General features: G+C 46.2%; 1 protein-coding gene across 1 annotated transcript in view; it reads left to right on the top strand.

Moving 5' to 3' along the window:
• Positions 1-6,295, top strand: part of ADCY9 (adenylate cyclase 9) — a 123,623-nt gene that overhangs the window by 82,752 nt on the left and 34,576 nt on the right. The gene's annotated exons all lie outside the window — the stretch shown is intronic.

Raw genomic sequence — 6,295 nt, 5'->3', positions numbered from 1 at the left:
CAGTGTATGAGCTGCTTCCCCCCCAACTGATGTCTCTTGTTTGTTTTTACTGTTGAAATATTTGCTGTTTCCATTTGAAAGAACAAAAAGAGAGAGGGGGGCACTCATAACAGTTCCCCTTCACTGTGTTATGCTCTCAGATAACCAAATGATATGTTGGTCTGGATGATGGCCTGTTGTTATGGCTTTAATCCAGTATGTTCCTGTTTATCCACATTCATTCACAGCTTTGAAAGTCAGCTATGCTGGTATATAAGTTCAATGGGATCATAACATGGGCACCCAAGTCATTTCCCTCCAGCACAATCCGTAGTCCCTGTCGGCCAATTACTCTGTGTGATTTTCACACTCAGGTTTATTAACAGCACTCGTCTATCATTTTTGTTGTGTGCCTTGTTAATTTAGTGCAGGGTTTTTCAGCCTCAGCACGAGGGACATTTTGGGCCAAGTAACTGTGGTGAGGGGCCGCCTGTGCACCGTGGGACGTCGAGCAGCATCTCTGGCCTCCACCCACCAGATGCCAGGAGCACCCCCTCCTCCCGTTACGGTGACCCAGAATTCCTCCAGACACTGGCCAGTGTCTCTGGGAGGGTAAAATCCCCTCTGGTTGAGAACCTGTGATTAGGGCACTAGCTGCAGTCCTTCCCCATGTCCTCTGGCACACGTGGGACTGCTAATGTCACTGAGATTTCCTTACTGCCTGTGCTCTTTCAAGTCCGCCTCTTCACTTGGGGCGATGTTTTGTAGCCGGCAGGAGAAGGAGCTCTCGGCTCTCAGGCCCACAGGCTGTCCCTGAGCGTGGGCAGGAACTGTTGTAGCAGGAGATATTGGAAACGTGGTTTTCCAAATACAGCTTCATTATTTAGAGAGAAATTCTTTCCTCCGGGCTTCAGACGGAGTTGTACTTAAGTAGAGAAATAGAGCTCAAATCCAAAAACAAATGATGTGTTGTGTTTGCCTGCCATGTTAGATTATCTGTGTGTGTGTTTCTATCCACAGCACATAACTTCCAAGTTTAGTGACAGCGATTTGATGTTAAATTAACCTAAGGTTTTCTCTTATCCCAAAGAACATTTCTTGTTCTAGTTACATGTATATAGCTATAGTTATAGATGTAAATATATCTTTATTTTGAAAATCTGGATAGATAAAAACTATTAAGCGTATTCTGTTGTCATGTATAAATTTTTAATAGTCTTTGAAAGTTTTCTGAAAAATCTTGTGATCTATTAATTTAACTGTGTCTGCCAAAAAGAATTCTGGGGTGAGGGGGAGAATCTTTGTGCCCCTTCCAGGAGGGTAAGGACAATCTGGATCCTGAAGTATAATTTCTGGGATATTTTCATGTGAGGACATCTGAGATGAGGACAACCCCCACGGTTGGAGTGGAGGGAGCATGGAGAGGTAGACAGCATGGTCTCCACTCCAGGCTTTGCCGCTCTGGGGAAGTTGTGCACAGTCTGGCCCCTCTGCTTCTAGCTCCTGGGGTCAGGTAAGAGCGGGCTTGGGTGAGTGCCTTGTAGATAGCAAGCGTGGGGTAACAGTGAGTTGTTAGGAGCCATCGTCAAGGCTGAAAGACTGAAAACTGAGGTCCACTTCAAGCATTACGTACACTGTGATCTGACGTATAAAGCCTTTTGAGTAAGAGTTTTTACACAACAGAAAAAATACTGGCTGCTTGCTCATGGGTTCTTGGGGTGGATTTATCCTGTGCACTTGTCAGTACCTCCCACATGTCACTGGTTTGTTGCCTTATGTCGTCCGCAGTACGGTTAGTCTTTCTGTTTAGCTAGAAGCACTGACTGGTTCCTCCTAATCCTTTGCCATGGTCTGTTGACTGTCCCTGTGAACGAGATTCTTTCCTTCCTGGCCACTGCCCCTCCATCCAGTGAGAGGTAGCTCCCACGTGGATTTCTGTCACCGACCCCACATCTCCCTGCCCGGCATGAGAAGCCCTGGCTCGCGGGAGGGGCCTGTGACAGGCAGTGTTTCCCTTGAAAGTACATATCCTGAGCAGTAGTTTCTGAGGTTGGACATAGGTGGCAGTTATGGAAAAAGCTTTCTGTGGTCAGGGAAACCTGTGCATTTCTGTGCTACATGCTATAGAAAGGGTCTCTGTACTCTAGGACGTCCTGGCCTTTAGCATGCTTCTGTGCACTAGGCCTCCGGGGGGGATGTGGTGGCGGCATTCTCGGGCTTCTGTGACCACAGACTTCTTTCTTTAAGCCACACCTATTAGGGGAATGATTGTCTAGTGGAAGGAGTTTCATGCAGGAACCAAGAAATTAGGGAAAGGTGTTGAGTGAATATTCCTCAGGTGAATGCATGCAGGCCTTGGTCCTCCTGTTGCTCCTGTCACCGGCAGTGCCTCTCACTGTCCTCTGCCCTCTGAGCTGCTCTTCTTTGCCCTGTTCACTGTCACTGGAATTTGCTGTCACTCCTCCCACTAACAGTGCTGTCTCCCCATCACCACGTTCTTGGTCCGTTCGGCTGTCACACGCACCTTTACTCGTTCCTCATGCAGCTTCCTGCGAGCTCCTGGGATGCAGGCAGAAACCATGTGTGAAATAACTTACGTTTTTCTCAAGGGTACAGCCTGGTTTGTGGTAGATAATTAAAAGTTTCTTTTGGTTTAAGTTTTTTATTCTTGAATGATACACAGAGAACTGTAGCTCTCCAGAGGTAGGCCAACAAGGACGGAGTTCAGGAGCCTGGGCAGCACTGAATAGAAGCAGGTAACGTCAACCAAGCATTCGTTTTCCGCTCCTAAGTGCCCTTGCCCCATGTGAGTTGTCTCCCAGTTCATAGCTGGAGAATTTTTACCTAATATTTCATTAAATAGTCCAAGTACTGTATTGACATAGTAGTGACATCAAAGGACAAAGGGTTTGGCCCTGAGGTCATAGGTCAGAGAGACCCCTTCCCACACCTAAACTTTGGCTTCTGGAGTGACTGGCAGTGAAGAGTTTCTCATCAGGAAGGTCCTGGAGAGCATAATCAGGGAAGAGGAGTATTACTGTGGAAAGGGCCAGAACTTCAAATCAAAGATCCTTCTCACAGCCGTGGCTTTAGGACTGTAAGCTAAGTTCCTCTGGGTCACAGTGAGATGGTGATGACGCTCTCCCAGGGTTGCTGTGAAGATGAGCTGAAGTAATGCCCATGAATGTTTGGTTTGGAGTAGAAGCTCTGTGAACACTGGACTCGCATGTATTCGCTCCACGTGGAGAAATGGACAGCGCCCGTGGCAGGAGTGAAGAAGGGCAGGAGGAGACAGATCCCGCTTTGATTTGCCCACAAGGAGTCACTGACTCTCTCAGGAAGGTCTTGCCTTCTCTGTTTGTTCTGACGTGAGGGAGGTTCTTCAGTTTTTGCCATAGGGGATGGAACCACATCGCACATGTGATTTTGGAGCATCAGCACCCTGGCCCGTTCCGTGTGACCGCAGCTCTGCAGTGGCGTCTGCGGCTCCTTTTCCATGAACACTGGTGACGGACGGACTGAGACTGCATGTGCCATAAACACAGCTGGTCTAGCATCTTCATGAAGAACAAAGAAATGAGAACCAAAGATGTGGATGGTTTTTTGTATCACATCAGTCCCAACCCGCAAACTTTGTGAGCTGTGAAAGCGTCTCAGTTCATCTCTAAAGGACCTCCTTGGAAAGATGTCTACTTGGCTCCTCTTTGTGAATTTAACCCTAATCTATTATTCAGAACCCTGGGGCCGTGCGCTCATAGGGCATTTCTACATGTTTACAGTTAATGAGGCTAATGATGGGAATTCATCCACATGGGGGCAATTCAGAGAGAATCTGTTCTGTTTCAAAAGGGTAATACCTTCCCTTTGAGGTCAGTAGCCCCAGGACCATCCTTCTGTGGCAGTCCCTATAACTTTTTAAATGAATAAATGATCACTTATCTCCTTGTTATTTGTATGTAAATTGTTAGGAGTGGGCTCCGTGTGAGGAGACAGCTGGCCTCTCAGTTCATTTCAGAAATGGAAAAAGTAGTAAATTATCTATCTGTAGTTTAGACAGTAAATAAGAATCTCTTCTAAATGGTTGTCGAAATGGTAGTGGTGATAGTTGCACAATTCTGCGAATACACTAAAAGCCACGGAATTATATACTCTCTACGTGGGTTAATTACGTGGTATGTGAATTCTATCTTGACAAAGCTGTTATAAGATAAATAGTAGTCTGATTGCTGGCTCTGAAGTGGGAACATAAAATAAGTTCTTAAAAAAAAAATACTTTCAGGTTTTATCTATATTTCCAGTCATGTGTGTTTGCTTCAGCTAGGAGAAAGTTGTCCCATGGAAATACAGCACCTTACAGAAGAGTTCCAGCTGATGGAGGCAGAAGGAGTGAGGGAGAGAGAGAACCAACACTAGACCACCACAGTCATATTTGCTGCTGGTTCCCTCTGTGAGTTCTAAAATTAGTGGGTAAAAGTTTAAGGAGAAACAGGATATTTGCACAGCCTCCGAGCATCTCCACCCTCCCCCCTCTCCCCTGGATGTTTGCTGATAACAAAGAGAAGAACAGTAAATCCACAGTGGAAAACCCGGTAGGCCCTGCCTCACTGAATGATGAGGTCAGCATCACAATGAATGAGACTCGCAGTGTCGCATACATGCCCCCATCCCCACCATGTGATGTGCTAAGGACCCATCAGCTCTGTGGGGTCCTTCTCCTAAATCCTGAACCTCATCCAACTCATGAGAAAGCATCAGAGGAGTGCAGATCCAAGGCCTGTCTACAAAACCCCTGACGCCTGACCAACACACTGTCATCGAAGACATGGAAAGACCGAGGACCTGCCATAGGCTGGAAGAGACAAGGAAATGCTAAATGCAGCTGGGATGCTGGTACAGAAAAAGGCGATTTGGGGAAAAGCTGGGAAAGCTGAATATAGTTAGTAGCCTAGTTAATAGTACTGGCAAGCGCTTGTGCCTTAGTCTCCATGACTGTGGTGTGGTTGCCCAGAGACACTGACATTCCAGAACACCAGAGAAGGACACGTGCCAGCTCCCTGAACTGTCTTTCCTGCTCTCCATTAACTCTAAGCTCTTTTACAATTTAAATGTCTAATATATATGTATTAACTATTTTAATGTATTTATTATTTTAATCATACTATATAATCTAACTGCAAGTGTATATATAACATCGGTTGTATTTTTTTTTAAGATTTTCTTTATTTATTTGAGAAAGAGACAGTGAGAGAGAGCATGAGAGGGGAGAAGGTCAGAGGGAGAAGCAGACTCCCCATGGAGCAGGGAGCCTGATGCGGGACTTGATCCCAGGACTCTGGGATCATGACCTGAGCTGAAGGCAGTCGCTTAACCAACTGAGCCACCCAGGCGCCCTTCGGTTGTATTTCTATTATCTATCACATATGAATTAACATGAGAAGATATGTCCAGCATCATTTCACTGGTATCATCAGGGAGTGAAGTATTACACGAAAATGAAATTTCCCAAAATGCCAAATATCTTCTTACTTTGACTTCCTGATGGAATATTTCCACAGCACAGGAATGATCTGTTCGCCTTATCAGCCTCAGTTATTAGACTTGGTGGTCATTTAGGGCTCAGGAGTCTGAGCAGAGTTTTGAGACTCCACATTCCGTGACTCTGAGATCCTGAGTCTGATTTTTACAGGTTTTTGTTGTTGTCCTTGTTGTTGTTTTGCCTCCTGTATTCTCAGACTGTGCACTTTCTATTCATAAAGCTTCTGGGATACCTATCTTTTTCTGTAACAATTTCTGCTTCTCTTTTTCTCTAGTGTTTTAGTTGCAGAGATCATCTATTCACTGGCTTAAACAGTGTCGCATGCCCCGGCTCCGGCAGCAGAAGCCAGGCTGAGGCCTCGCCGTGCAGGCAGCTCCTGTTCCCTTGGAGATGTCACATGCACGGATGGGGTCCAGGGTGCTGTTGTCTAGGCTCAAGGTCCCCTCTGTCACACTCTGACTGGGAGACTCTGGGCAAGTCCTTTGTCTTCTCTGCCTCTGTTTCTTTTATGTGGAATGGGGCAAATCATAGGGTCTGCTTCATGGTGCTTATGAGGACTGCAGGCAGAGAGCCGAGAGCCTCCGGTGGGCCTCAGCAGGTCTGTCCTGTTACTGTTGCACATTCTCATCTGCCACATTCAGCCTGAGTTCTGAGTTTGGGAGCAAGGATTGCTTCTCTTGGTCCTAGGACAGCTTACCAAATAGTCATGTTCAGCAGACTAAACAGGCAGAGCCAGTGCTTTTCTGATATTTCCTCTTCATTTCTCAGAAAAGAGGTTTC

Source organism: Lutra lutra, chromosome 18 (assembly GCF_902655055.1).
Source record: "Lutra lutra chromosome 18, mLutLut1.2, whole genome shotgun sequence".
Classification (NCBI taxonomy): Eukaryota; Metazoa; Chordata; class Mammalia; order Carnivora; family Mustelidae; genus Lutra; species Lutra lutra.
The sequence above is the reverse complement of the archived record's forward strand: the minus strand, read 5'-3'. Positions and strand labels throughout refer to the sequence as shown.